This window comes from Macaca fascicularis, chromosome 5 (assembly GCF_037993035.2).
Source record: "Macaca fascicularis isolate 582-1 chromosome 5, T2T-MFA8v1.1".
In the NCBI taxonomy this organism is placed as follows: domain Eukaryota; kingdom Metazoa; phylum Chordata; class Mammalia; order Primates; family Cercopithecidae; genus Macaca; species Macaca fascicularis.
Genome location: NC_088379.1, coordinates 56,431,440 through 56,447,109, shown reverse-complemented (window position 1 = coordinate 56,447,109; position 15,670 = coordinate 56,431,440). Strand labels below are relative to the sequence as shown.

The 15,670-nt window shown below is 41.3% G+C and overlaps 1 long non-coding RNA gene and 1 pseudogene across 1 annotated transcript in view; one reads left to right on the top strand and one right to left on the bottom strand.

Moving 5' to 3' along the window:
- Positions 1–1,221: 1,221 nt before the first annotated feature.
- The window catches only part of LOC135970923 (uncharacterized), a 72,906-nt gene continuing 58,457 nt past the window's right edge, over positions 1,222–15,670 (top strand). Inside the window, exon 1 of the long non-coding RNA XR_010586844.2 lies at positions 1,222–1,379. This is a non-coding gene — a long non-coding RNA (uncharacterized lncRNA). The remainder of the gene's footprint in view (positions 1,380–15,670) is intronic.
- On the bottom strand, positions 14,285–15,409 carry LOC123573467 (putative uncharacterized protein MSANTD5; annotated as a pseudogene).

The following is a 15,670-nucleotide window of genomic DNA, read 5'->3' as shown; positions in this document are numbered from 1 at the left end:
TTCTTTAGTGGTGATTTGTGAGATTTTGGTGCGCCCACCACCCGAGCAATACACACTGAACCTGATTTGTAGTCTTATCCCTCACCCCTTCCCATCTTTTCCCCGAGTCCCTAACGTCCATTGTGTCATTGTTACACTTACAGCTTAGCTCCCACTTATGAGAACATACGATGTTTCCATTCCTGAATTCACTTAGAACAGTCTCCAATCCCATCCAGGTTGCTGTGAATGCCATTAATTCATTCCTTTTTATGGCTGAGTAGTATTCCATGGTGTATGTGTGTGTATACATATATACACATATATACACACGTGTATATATACGTGTACATATGTATATACACGTGTATATATATGTGTATGTGTATACATGTGTATATGTATACATGTATATATACACGTGAATATGTACGTGTATATATACACATATACGTGTGTGTGTGTGTATGCTACAGTTTCTTTATCCACTTGTTGATGGGCATTTGGGTTGGTTCCACAAGTATGCTGCTATAAACATGTGTGTGCAAGTATCTTTTTCTTCCTTGTGTAAGCAATGTCACAATAAGAAGAGTGGGCCTACTAGCTTGAGAAGGAGTCTGTTTCTTTCTCTGAACCTGTTTCCTGATCTTTGTCAGTCATCATATCTCATCTACAAGACAGTTGAGCAAGATAATGTATGGGAAATCACTTCACATGGAATAAACTATCTTTTTCCAGAAGGTATATGTGCTTCAGGAAGAATGGCAGAAAAACTATTTCTGTGGGCCAAAACTTGCAAGCTTGACCTAATTGGGCATTCTCTTGACCCTGTGGCAGAACAAAATATCTCAATATGATACTGGACCTATTACATGCTGGAAGGAAACTACTAGGATAGCCAAAGAACCTGAGCTTTTGTTTAGGGATCTGTAAGAATTTATTTTGTGACTGGATAATGAATGACTCTAATGAGTAATTCATATACATTAGTCTCAACCCACATTCTAATACAACTGTATATATGTTCTATACCATGGACATTTTACACTGAAAAGTAGTGGCAAAAGCTGCTTACTTGTTCTTGTGGTCTAAAGCTTAACCTGTACATGTAGACTCTACAAATACCACCTGTGTGCACAAAAGCTGAGTGCCCCAAGTAAAATAAGGATAAAGGAAGTCTGTGTTACAAAATGTGGTTATGCAACTGTTGCTGAATGCCAGGGGTTCCGCCTAGGTCTGGTTGCTTGCCACACAGAAAGCCAATAACTGAGGCAATGAGTATTGCCAGGGAAGACAGACTGTACCCCAAGTGATGTCAGTGGGAAGACATCCTTTTGTAGGAACTCACTTTCCTTGTCTGACAGTTGGTTTCCTAAGGAGGGAACTCAGACAAGACAAAGGTAAGTTTCTCAAGCTTTAAGACTAAAGGGTCAATTTTTATATCTATTCAAAAAAAAATGTAGATATCAGTTCTCTGGGAAAATTGGGCCATTTTCACAACAATCTCAGTTAGTCAATGGCAGATTAGTGCAAATCAAAGCAGTGCTGTATGCACTGGCAACCTTAATGAAAACAGGACTGCTGCTTTTGCTATCACAAACCCACTCCACATTCTACTTTGTTTCCTTCCTAGTGCTTTTGCCTGTTTGTCTCCGCATTTGAGTTCAAACTGCAGGCAGGGATTTACAGTTCACTGTACCTCGGTGCCTGGGCTCATGCTGGCCTGACTCTGTCAGTGTTCGATAGGTTGCTTATTGGGTTTAGCGGGCACATAGTAGTGCATGGAATATTATTGCTAAGAGTGCAACCTCATTATTGCTTAGAAACAGGACTTGAGTGTTTGAGATTACTTACCTGGGATCTCTGGAAGATCTTGAGAAAGCTTACATGCATTTGTATAACCTATTGAGGAAGGCAGTATACAAGACAGCCAGAGTAAGAGAATGAAGTAAGGCAGGAAAACTGTGGTGACTTCAGCTGCGCACCACTTTACCAGAAAACACACAGCTGCTTGCTTCCTCTGTAGGCCAAGTAAAAACAATGTAACAACATCTGCTGGAGAACACTGCAGTGTAGTAGACTGGAAATTCTTGCAGTTGTGAACTTCCGTGTACTACTTAAGGTTCCTATTGGGTTGCAAAAGTAACTGTGGTTTTGGCCAATGTGCAGGAGGTGGAGGCTGCGGTGAGCCGAGATCGGGCCACTCCACTCTAGCCTGGGTGACAGAGCGAGACCCTGTCTTCAAAAGATTAGAAATCACAAGTGTCAATCCACTGTTTCGTGCCTTCTGTTCTATTTTTGTGCTTCAACTGTATTCCTCAAGTTGCGGAAAGAGGGAAAGCAGTAAGGGGCTGCTACCAAAAGGACTATGTTCTCCTTGATCGTGGGGGAACTCTCTCACAGCTTGGGCTCTCAGTCATCGCTTACATGGAGTTTGAGGTGCAAGGACTGGTATCCTTTTGCATATCTACACCAGTGGCTGTCAAGTATTATGGCTCTTGTGGCCAGCCTGAGGGGTGGAGGGCACAGAATCTAATTGCCAGCATCCTAGTCCTCCTTCCCCTGTGCATTAAATCCCCTGCATGTCCAGATAGTTGTGACTTGTGCCTTCCAAGCAGCTGTTGAAAAAGTCAGCTCTCACACCCCACGGTGTATGGTCTCCAAGAGTCCCAGTGGTAAAGGAGGCATATAACCTTAGTTAGATGATGGTTGGGGCCAGGGCTCCCCACTGAGCAAGCAGCTGAGAGGCAGGGAGGGCTAAACTGACTTTGAAGATGCATAAAAATTGACATCTTCTCAAAGCATAACTTTTACAAAGCTCACAGGCCTATATATATGTGTGTGTGTATATATATATACACATATGTATATGTATATACATAAAACTTTTGATAATGGCTGTAACTATGAATATTCTAGGCTAATTGTCTCTTGATAGTCATATCAAGCCTTGACATTAGCACATTCTAACAAAGCATACTCACTTTCACTGATGAGTTAGAATAAACAGAAAACTAAAGCAGTATCAGAACAAGGATCTCTGAGGACCAGTGTAAGCCCTTTAAGGTCACAAATTATAGAAAAAGTGGTTATTTGGAAAATCCCTTTATTTTCAAGGAATTTTCTTATACTACGACACTCAAAATTAGCTTTAGGAATTGATCTACATCTTCAGTTGGGTCACATTTCAGTGAATGCTATGTGACTGGTAGTGACTGTTTACTACCGAACAAAAATCTCAGGACAGAAAACATGAAGAAAGTTTTGTCTCTTTTTCAAAGGGACCTTATAACATAGTAAATGTACCTGCTGTGATTGTGTACCTGGGATTCCTAGAAGACGGATCCTGAAGCAAAATACAGAAGCATCTCTGTACTGGGGAAAGGAGTCTACAAACCCAGGACTGCAAGAGTGAGGGAATTAAAGTGAGGCAGGAAAGAGTTACATGACTGCAGCTGCTCAGTTACCAGAAGACACTCAGCTGCTTGCTTCCTGTGCAGGTCAAATAAAAACACTAAATATTTGGAGGGGAACACTGCTGTCTTGGCCTGCTAAATTTCTCCTTGCAGTTGTGAACTTTCACATACACGTTAAGGTTATTAGGTTCATAGAAGCTTGTTTCTGATGAATTAATATTTGCCAAAATTAGTTGATGAGTTTATTTCAGATAATCGTTTTGATAACTCTACCAGCTCTTTTGATACACTATTAGTATCTGTTCTCTTATCTTCTTACTCCAAGTGATATACTTAAGAAATCAGAGGGGCCGGGCACGGTGGCTCACGCCTGTAATCCCAGCACTTTGGGAGGCCGAGGTGGGCGGATCACGAGGTCAGGAGATCGAGACTATCTTGGCTAACACGGTGAAACCCCGTCTCTACTAAAAACACAAAAAATTAGCTGGGCGTGGTGGCGGGTGCCTGTAGTCCCAGCTACTTGGGAGGCTGGGGCAGGAGAATGGCGTGAACCCGAGAGGCGGAGTTTGCAGTGAGCCGAGATCGCTGCCACTGCACTCCAGCCTGGGCGACAGAGCGAGACTCCGTCTCAAAAAAAAAAAAAAAAAAAAAGAAATTGGAAACATAAATGGCACTTAAAAATCCAGTCTGACAATGTTCTCTAACTAGAAACACTATAAGTCATGAGTGTCAACCTACTGTCTTTGTGCTTTCTGTCCTGCTTTTTGCTTTCTTTGAGTTGTGGAAAGAAGGAAAGCATAAAGGGGTTGCTACCAAATGGGGCATGTTCTCTTTGATCGTACAGTATGCATCTCTCAGCCTTAGCTCCATGAAAAAAATGTCCTTGCTGAAATAAGAGTTTGAGGTATGAGGTTGTCTATAAGGAAAGGCTGCCTATGGAAGAGAGGTGAAAAAGGCAGAATTAGAGAAGTCAGCTGTGGTCTGGGCACCACAAAGCTTTCACTAATGTGGTAGAGAGTTCCAGAGCTAGTATTGCTCGTCAGTATCTGTGATGGTTGGGCCTCTCTAGGCTACCTTGCTCAGATATCAGATGTAGGCTCTATCGCCACCAGCTCTCTGCAGCTGAGACTGACTTTGAGGTGGCTGTCGCCTATCACATCTGGACCATGGAGACAGTGCCAGAGTACAGTCATCTTCCTTGGGGAAGCATCGGTTTCTGGCAAAGCCAGAGATGATGGGGGGTGGTGGTGTGGGGGGGTGATGGTTGAGGCTGGGGTTCCCCACTGAGCAAGCAGCCAAGGGCCAAGAGGCAGGTAGGGCTGAGCAAATATGGAAAGGTCAGACCAAGTTGACACATCTGTAAGACACAGCTTTTATGTTTTACTGGCTCTTAAACTCACAGGACTAAATTTAGGAATATATACAATAATGGCAACAACTATTGGTATTTCTGTAGGCTACTTATAATAAAGAAATATTGAATAGTCTTGTCAACATCAGCACATTATAACAAAGCATACTCATATTTTTACTATGTTAAATAGTATTTGTAGAACTATAATCATACTATAAGCTTACCATTTTAAAAGTAACTTTAGATTCAGAGGATATATGTGTAGTTTTGTTACCTGGATAGATTGTGTGATACTGAGGTTTGGGGTATGACTGAGCCCATCGCTTAGGCAATAAGCATCGGGCCCAGTTGCTTTTCAGCTCTTGCCCCCCTCTTTCCTTCCCTCCCTCCCCTTTCTTTTCATCCCTAGCATCTATTGTTGCCATCTTTATGTCCATGAATACCCAATGTTTAGCACCCACTTACAAGGGAGAATATGTGATACTTGTTCTGTTCCTGCATTAATTTGCTCAGGATAATGGCCTCTGACTGTACACATTCTGCTGTAAAGGACCTGATTTTGTTTTTAATGACTGCAAAGTATTCTGTGGTATACATGTACCATATTTTCTTTATACAAGCCACTACTGGGGAGCACCTAGATTGACTCCATTTCTTTGTTACTGTAAATAGTGCAGTGATGAACATATGGGTGCATGTGTCTTTTTGGTAGAATTTCTTTTGGATATATATCCAGTAATGGAATTGCTGTGTCAAATGATAGTTCTAAGTTCTTTGAGAAATCTGCAAACAGCTTCCCTTAGTGTCTGAACTAATTTACATTCCCATCAACAGTGTATAAACATTCCCTTGTCTTTGTAACCTTGCCAACATCTGTTAGTGACTTAATAGCCATTCTGACTGAGATGGTATTTCATTGTGATTTTGATGTGCATTTATATTTGATAAGGGATTTTGAACACTTTTTATGTGGGTACTTGGACACTTGTGTGGTTTTCGAGAAGTCTGTCTTTTGCCTACATTTTATGAGGTTATTTTTGCATATTGATTAAAGTTTCTTAGGCTTTGCTTTGACAAAGGTCTAATCTGCATAGTTTTCAAACACTTTCTCCCTTTCTGTAGGTTCTCTCTGCTCAGTTTCTTTTGCTGTGCAGAAGTTCTTGTTTAATTTAGGTCCTGCTTGTCAATTTTTGTTTTTGTTGGCAATTACTTTTGGAGTCATCGTGAAATCTTTGTCAGAGCCTATGTCCAGAATGGTATTTCCTATATTTTCACTAGGATTCTTATAGTTTGAGATCTTATGTTTAAATGTTTAATCCATGTTGAGCTAATTTTTATATGTGGTAGAGGGTGGGGGTCCAGTTTCATTCTTCTATATATGGCTAACCAACTATCCCAACACCATTTATTGAGTAGGGAGTCCTTTCCCATTGCTTATTTTTGTTGGCTTTGTCAAAGATCAAATAGCTGTAGATGTATAGCTTTATTTCTGGGTTCTCAAATCTGTTCCATTGGTCTATGTGTCTGTTTCTGTGTCAGTACCATGCTGTTTTGGTGACTATAGCTTTGTAGTATAGCTTGAAGTTGGGTAGTGTGATGCTTCTGGCTTAGTTCTTTTTGCTTAGGATTGCTTTGGCAATTCAAGCTCTGTTTTAGTTGTATGCAACTTTGAATAGGTTTTTCTGAATCTGTGAAAAATGTTGGTGGTTTGATAGGAATAGCATTGAATCTGCAGACTGCTTGGACAGTATGGCCATCTTCCAATCCATGAGCATGGAATGTTTTTCCATCTGTGTCATCTATGATTTCTTTCAGCAGTGTTTTGTAGTTTTCCTTAGATCTTTTGCCTCCATGTTTAGGTGTATTCTAGTATCTTTTTTTGTATGTATATATTGTAAATGGGATTGTATTTTTGATTTAGCTCTCAGCTTAAATATTACTGCTGTATAGAAATGCTACTGATTGTTACACATTTTTTTTTTTTTTCTTTTTTGGAATCTGAGAATTTACTGAAGTCACTTAGGTCTAGAAGTCTTTTGTCAGAATCCTTAGGGTTTTCCAGGTAGAGAACCATATTGTCAGTGAAGAGAATCTGACTTCCTCTTTTCTTATTTGGATACTCTTTATTTCTTTCTCTTGCCTGATTACTCTGCCCAGGACTTCTAGTACTATGCCAAGTAGAAGTGGTAAGTGTGTGGGCATCTTTGTTGCCTCCTGATTCTCAAGGAGAATACTTTCAGCTTTTTCTCATTCAGTTTGGCTGTGGGTGTGTCATAATGGCTTTTTTGAGGTCTCTTCCTTCAGTGCCTTGAGAGCCTTCATTGTGAAGGGATGTTGGATTTATCGAAAGTAATATTGTCTTAACATTTAAAGACAACTACAAAAGGTAACTCCCTGCTTATTTTCCATCTCTAAAAGTATCACTATGATACATTTTTATTGCAGTAAAGTCTTAATTAGAATTAGAAGTGAGAAATCAGCCTCAGAACAAGAATCACTGAAGGACTAGTATTAGTTATTTAAGGTCACAAATTATATAAACAAAGGTTAGTCAGGAAATCATTGTCTTATTTCTAAAAATTGGCCCCAGGAATTAATCTACATCTTCATTTGGGTCACATTTCAGTGAATGCTATGTGATTGAAAGTGACCACTATTGAACAAAAGTCTCCAACAGAAAACAGGAAGTGGGAAAAGTCTTATTTCTCCCAAAAGAGTTATTTTAATATCTGCTGAGACACTAATGGCATTCAATTTATCTGTTCAATACACAGCTGAGGCTGTGAAGAAATGGGGGACTAGTCACCCACTAATCTCCTGGGTCCCTCCTCTTTAACCCCACTGGAAACAAGAGGACCACATATGGTGTAGTTTTTAGAGAATTTGCAAAACTGGTCACAGAGCAGCAAGGTAAAGAAGGATTTAAAACGTTTATAGAGAAAGCAGCACAGAAAAACAGTTGGATTGTTTCATTTTTAATGGATATATCGTCTTCCATTACTTCTGAAGAGTCAGTTTGCCAGTTCCATAAACAAAGTCTGCTGGTATTTCTGAAATAGATTGAATCGGATCCATTTAGGGAGGTTTTTGAGTATGTTTTCTGGCTACTTTATCAGGGAAGTCATGTTGGCATTTTGAGTGTCCTGTACCATTACCACTCAGATCCTCTAACAGCCTTCAAATGAGCTGGATATTTTCCTTTTCCTATGGTACAATTAATCTGGTTACGCCTTTATGTACCCTTTAGAGAGATCCCACACCATGGCAAGTGTACAGTTAGTCCTTCAATCTTTGTCCAGAGTATTGGTAGCCCATTTGATTAATAAGCTGTATGTCTGATAAGTTGCCGAAGTGTAGAAAATGAACAGCTGACATTCGCATTTTGCTATTCTTGTATTGATCATTGATTATACAGGTCATTGGCTGTTCATCTGTTTTATCCTTAGTAACATTGGTTTATTGGGCATTGCCAGAAATCCTGTGGGTTGGAGCTCCAACAGCCATTGCAGCTCTGCTGCCTCTCATAGTAACCACATCCTCTTAGCTTCTGCCAGCTAAATGCTGCCCTCTTGCTGCTATTCCAGGAGACTACCTTACTCACATACATGAGAAAGCCCAGTTTTCATAACACTGTCTTGCCATCAACCTGGGACTATGTAAGACAGCCAATGGTGAAAATCTCAAAGATGCCAGTGCTACTCCTGCTAATACACTTACTACCTTGGTGAAGGTTATATCTTCCAGGTACTCCTAGGGAACATAAATGCATGATGAATTATCTAGTCTTAAATTTATTCTAGCTTGCCCAACTCTGAGCCTTTTGACTACTTCAATACTCAACCTCCAGTAAATACGTTGGAAATTCCAGAAATGCCTTGGCAACTTCTTCTCCCATGCTTAAAGGAGTCATCCTGTAAGGGCACCAAGGCTCATACCAGGTGTCTTTGAGAATATTTCAGATTCCCCTTTGAGGAGTGACTTGGCCCAGCTACTGGGACTGTTGTCCATATACAGCCTTCAGCTATCTGCTTTCAGTTCACCCAAGAACATGCCTTTCTTCATGTAATGACTGATTGTGTTGGAAGTGTAAAGGCCCACCCATGTTGGCCCAGTGTGGAACAACTCTAATGGGTTAATTCTCTAGAACTCTCTAGAGTTGGGTAAGGTTCTCAGCTCTCTATTATAGTTGACTTCTATGACCAATCCTGCTGCCTCGCTCTCCCATAAATATTCATCCCGAATAAATACTCTGCATGCCAAATTCTTAACATCTGCTTTTGAAGAAGCCAGCCTGAGGCAGCTGGTCCCAGAAGTGTCCAAGAAAGCAGGCAATACTATGGTGCTTGATTTAGGCTCGATTCCTGACTGTCCACTCTGAAGACCTTATTGTTTGCAGGTGGAACACAACCCTCCACAAATAGCAGTCCAGTTGTTAAATGATCTTCCTAGTGATAAATTAGGATGGTATACTGGTAGAGTGAAGTGCATTCGTTAGTGTAACATAGCATACATTACATAATGTAACACTATGTTACATTAGTGTAACATAGTACGAGGGAAATAGTCCTAATTCTTTTATTGGCTATGTACCATTGACATTGGAGATCCATAGTGTCATCCTGGCCCCCATGATAAAGTAGGGACATACTATGGCCAGATTATGAATAGTCAAGACCAAAGTTCAGCAGCTTATAGGCCCATTGCATCTAGCCTGGTGGTGACTTCCCAAGTCCCAGAATATATTGGAATGGGCATCCTTGGTGCTTGGAACACCTCTCACTTTGAGTGTTCTTGGCCTTTTCTGCTATAATAGCAATTACCTACAGGCCAAGTAGAAGACATTCAAACTTTTACACTGAAAAGGGCTGGTTAAAATCAGTATCACTCATAAGGATCCAAATAACATGAGATTGGTGGTTCCTATCACAGCTCCTTTTCATTTACCAGCCTGGCCCCTGCAGGACTGAGATAAACCCTGAAGGATGAGAATAGGCTACTGTAAATGCAGTCAAGTAGCCTGAATTGTAGCTACTGTTCCAGGTGTGCTGTTATTGCTAGAACACAGTAAGGCAGCCTTAGGTACATGATAGGCAGCCATAGATAAACTGCCTTTTTTTCTGACCAGAAAAGAAATGGTCCACATTAATGTGCAATAGAAAACTACAGGGACAGTTGTGCCTTTTGTTACTGTTCCTGCTTCTGTCATAATGTAGTCTGAAAAGATCTGTACCACTTGGACATCCCACAGAACATCACATTGGACAGGATAAGCAAAACATGGCTAGCATGCTGGAGGTCTTGGTAACGTACAAGTGCCTCAGATGTAGACAGATCCTGTGGAAGTTCATGGACTTGTCCCCGTAGGGAGGTTTTTAGGGCCCAGTAGCTAGGGGTGTTCTAGGATATACCTTTATACCTTCCAACATGAAAGACAAAGTATTGTGTATTATGTTGCCTGTTGTAAAGAGAAGCACAGGGCCTAGTAAGCTGCTTTAGATTGGAGACACCATATTTCAAGACTAGGGATGCTGCTCTAACCTTATACTAGGTGCCATTCTATTTCCACCCCAGTTCTCTTAGTACTTGTGATGCTAGAGCACGCTAGGGTTCTGCCTCGCTTTCTACCAGTAATAGGTTCCCTTCACTACCTGGCTAGCAAGTGATTCTATCCCAGAATGCCTTCCTAAAATCTCATTCCTGAGATCACTTCTGGAATGAATTGCCTTAATTTGGGTAGCCCCAGGATGAGACCTTGAGGCAGGTTTTCAAACATCAGTGGTTTATTGGCTGCCTTTCCTTCTGTCTCAACTCCCCAACCTTTTACTGATACGTTCTTCTAAAAGGGTACATTACCAAGTTTGTCATCCTGAGAACAACTAAGGGAAATTCTGCTGGGGAGAGTCTGGTGGCCAGAGTAGATACACACTTCAGAATTGTCCCAGCCTGAGAGTCAGGGGATCTGGGATATTTATCTGCTGAGGTACATCACTCATTATTAAAGGGTTGTTACAATGTGGTGTTGATTTCCTGGTATATATTAACTTGCCACAACTGCATTGTTGCCTGACAGAACCTTGGGTGAAGACACGCAGGCTGAGGTGACACAGATGGGGTGTCAACTATGTTACAGTAAGCCTAACCAAACTACATGTATAGAATCGCTTTAGCCATTTCACATTATTCCACTTACTACGCTTCTACCACTCTTCTTGCTCTCCATTGCATAGGTCAAATATTTTGCTAGCTTAGAAGCCATGCATTAAGCCTTACTTTTTGGCTTATTTCAATCCTGTTTCTGCACATGAGATGCCTAGGAAGGTTTAGAAGTACTACTTCCTATCCTAGTTTGTTTCAGTTATATTACAGCATTAGCATTAATAAGGTCACTTTAAACTACATTGTTTTTAATGTCTGCAATGTTATGTTTTCAGATACATTATTTTGCACATGTCTGCCTGCCAGGGTTTTACTTAGAACATATCCTTTTTTGGGTGCTGCACTTTTGGTTCACTTATTTTTTTAGTTGATATCATTTTTGATAGTGTGTGTATATGGGACACAATGTGATGTTTTGGTATGTGTATACAGTGTGGCGTGATTAAACCAAGCTAATGAACATATCCATTACCTCACCCATCATTTTATATGGTAAGACATTTGAAGTTGACTAGTTATTTTGAAATACGTTATACATTACTGACCATAGTCACCCTGCTGTCCTACTGTGCGATAGATGTCATAACCAATTCCTCCTATCTGAAACATTGTACCCTGTGATTGACTCTTTGCCCTCCCTCCCTAACCCTAGCCTCTAGTACCTGTAGTTTGTGTGTTGTTGTTGTTGTTTTGAGATAGGATCTCCGTCACCCAGGCTGGAGTGTAGTAGTGTGATCTTGGCTCGCAGCAACCTCCACCTCCCAGGTTCAAGCCATTCTCCCACCTCAGCCACCCTAGTAGCTGGGATTATAGGCACATGCCACCATGCCTGGCCAATTTTTGTTATTTTTGGTAGAAATGGGGTTTTACCACGTTGCCCAGGCTGGTTTTGAAACCCTGGGCTCTAGTGATCTGCCCACCCTGACTTCCCAAAGTGCTGGGATTACAAGTGTAAACCCCTGTGCCTGGCCTGTGATTCTACTTTCTACTTCTCAGTTCAATTTTACTGCATCCTACGTATCAGTGAGATGGTATGGTATTTGTCTGTCTTTGCCTGGCTTATTTCACTTAGGTGAAAGTGGAGGAAATTTTGCTATGTTGTCGCAAGTGATGGGACTTTTCCCTTTTTAAAGGTTGGATAGTACACCATCGTGCATATATAACCATTGTGTATGTATACCACTTGTTCTTCACCCATTCATCCATTATGGACCCTTACTGTTTCCTTTTCTTCATGTATTCAATTCTTGTGATCATTACACCTATATTTTCTGTAACCAGTGTTTTTCTGGTTTTTATAATCACTGGTTATAACCAGTGTCTTCCTCCAAACTAATGAATTTACTTCCATCTTCACTCTATAATCCTCTCTCACCCTGACCCAATACATACGCAGTTTTATTTTCATAAATTTTGGTTCTAGGTTGATAATGGACACACTACTGAATGCTTATTCTTGTTCATCTTGTAAAAAATGTTACAAGCATGAAGATGCAAGACAAGGGGGACAGAATGGAGCTGCCCAGCTCTTTTCCTGGTGGAAAGCGACCAGCTTCTACATTCTTATGGAAAACACTTACCCAGAAAGAGGGTGAACAATAGTACAACTGGCAGCAAGAGCATGGTTGAGAGTTCAGAGGTAGCTCTGGGTCAAGTGAGGCATGGCAGGCAACTGTACTACAGGTCTCTCCAGTGAGCTCACTAATGGGGCTCCCAGGATAGGCAGTAGCAATGGCTAACTAGAGAAGTGGAAATATTTTATTGCAACTGAGATCTGGCTGAGCAACCAAAAGTCTTCTCTTTGCCTCTAGGGCATTCTGTTGACTATGCTAGCACTAGACCCAGAGTGGGGAGGAGAGAACATGCTTAACTTCACCCCCCACCCCAGGCAAGTTCTTATGGCTCACCTCCTTACCCCATGTTTACTTCAAACATGACCTGAGGGCTCCAGTTTCAAATTGAATTGGATAGTCAGTTATTAATATTATATATGTAATACTATTAATATTACAAAGTTACAGAATCATCTAGGGAAAGATTTGACAAATGATTGAGGTTAGGGAATGGAGAAAAGTAGCAATTTTGTATTTGTTTTTAAAGTTCAGAACAGTTCAGTAAAGTGGATATGAATCACTTATCTTTTTCTTTCCCAACCTCAGCAATGACTGTCAACCTTCTCCAATTGCCATGTCCCTTGCTCGACTTCCATGCCAGTTCTCCCCCACTTGACTCCTGTGTAAACTTACATCTACTTTTCGTTATCTCAGGGTATATTGTGTTGAAGACCAAGTTTTCCTGTGTACTTAACACCCGCACCTACCACTTGACTCTACCAGTTATGCCTCCTTAGGTTTTCAAGCTCTTCGCCTTGCTTCTCCTGCCTCTTTGTCAGCCCATAATTCAGTGTTTTAGTCCATTTGTGCTCTTATAATAGTACTACATATAGACTGGGTAACTTAAAAACAAATTTTCTCACAGTTGTGGAGGCTGTGAAGTTCAAGATCAAGGTGCTGACTAGTGAGGGATCTGGTTTCTGTTTCCAAAATGGCTCCTTGTTGCTGATCTTCTGGAGAGAGGTATGATCTGTCCTCCCATGGTGGGAGGGCAAAAAGCCTAATGCTACAAGGAAGCTAACAGCCTTAACTCCATTCATGAGGGAGGAGCCCTCATGGCTTGTTCATCTCTCAAATGCCCTACCATTACACTGGCCATTAAGTTTCAGCGTGTGAATTTTGGAGGGAACATACTTAAACTGTAGTATTCTACCCCTGGTCCCCAAAATGTATGTCCCCTCCCTACATACAAAATACATTCATTTATCTCAATGGCCCCCAAAGTCTTAACTCTTTTGAGTATCATCTGTAAAGTCTGGAATTTCATCTAGATATCACATAAATCAGATATGGGTAAGCTCAAACGTATACAAAATACATTCATTTATCTCAATGGCCCCCAAAGTCTTAACTCTTTTGAGTATCATCTGTAAAGTCTGGAATTTCATCTAGATATCACATAAATCAGATATGGGTAAGCTCAAATGTATGTTTCATCCTGAGGAAGATTCCAGCTATAAATCTGTGAAACAAAGTTATTACATGCTTCTAAAACACATTGGGAAATATCCAGGACAGATATTTCTATTCTAAAAGGGAGAAATAGGTAAGAAAGGGTTTTAACAGGTCCCAAGTGAGTCTAAAACTCAACAGGATAAAATATCAACGGGACATGAAATCTTTTTTTTTTTTTTCCTGAGGTCACAGTCATTCATTTATTTCACATGTATTCTCATTGCACTGGATGAGGAGAGAAAGGAGTCATGTACCAACATACACAGATTGTGCTATTTTTCAGTCTTTCTGATAGAATCAGGATCCAGATTCTAATTGTCTTCAGGATCTGGATTAGTAGAGATGGACCACTGAGGTGGGGGGCCTGGGGCTGCTGAGAGAAAGGCAGGATACATATATGGAACTGACCATGGTGGTTTCATGTTCCAGGGCTCCCATTTGGATACCTGAGGATTTTCTACGTAGATCACAAGTATCGGGGTGCATATCAGCTCCTGAAAGGCTATGGGAATGTCATAGGCCTTGGGCTGGTGCTCAGGAGGTGTGAGGTCAGCCACATCTGCACAGGGAGGACCTGAGAAGATGCTGATCTTCCATCTGTATCCCAGAATCTTGTGCAGGGCCTCTATAGGAGATTGGTCAGGGTGGTGGGAAAAGTTGTAAGTTATAGGGAAAGACACAAACCTTCTTGAGAGGCCAGGAGGTTTTGCAAAGCTTAGGGAGAGAATAAAAGCTGAAGACAGCTAATTCTCTTACCCTGAGGCAGAGGGCCAGAAGTAGGTGCAAGTGAATGTAGGGAAGCTTATCTAGACAATTTACTTATGTTGTCTGGAAACCAACCTTTGGTCATCCATGTGCAGGACTGCTCCCTGCAAGTTGGGGATGAAAATGTTAACTATCCACAGGTTGTGTTGGCTCCAGGCCTTTGTCATTAAATCTGTACTAAATAAATACAAGCGCCTCCAGCTTATCCGCACTACTCTCTTAGGCCCCTCGTGCCAGCAGTCCCCTAGCCCACTCTTTCCCTGGATACTTGTGTCTGGGTACTCCTTTCCTCCATTGCTCAGCCAGAGTCTGCAGGACAGGCCCAGCAGGCCTCTCCATAAGGACATGGCAAGAGTTGGCACCTTAGCCTCTGGTTGGCCTCATGAATAGTGTAGTGTAAGTCCTGCAAGCTTATCAGCATCTGGAGACATTTCTGCCATCTCTTCTTCATACCCCTCTGCTTGAAATGCCGGGTAACTGTTTTTGATACTATGTGATACCCTGTATACTTCATGCTCAAGAAATTCCCATTCTTGCAGGAAACTGGATTTCCTGGTCACTCCATGGTTTAATTAACTGAACTGAGGGCTTTTTTGGTCCCTGGGCTGCTTTTTTCTGCTTCATTTCTGGATGTTTCTGGTAGTTTCAGTCTGAAGTGTCACTTTCTCCATTTTTATTCCTGAGTTTTCTCCTGGGATTCTTCTCACTGCGCCTGCAGGGCTTGTTCCTGGGTTGGTGGAACACTGGCACTTATTCTGCTGTAATGGAACCTAGGAGAGTCAGGAGGAACTCAAGTGTGGAAATGTGTTTGCTTCTCTCTGCTTCTGGAGGTCTTTCAGGACATAAAATCCTAAACGTTTTTTATGGAATACCTTGATAACCCTCGTTGACTTTACCACTGTCTTTTTTTCTTTCTCTGACTCTTCTGATGT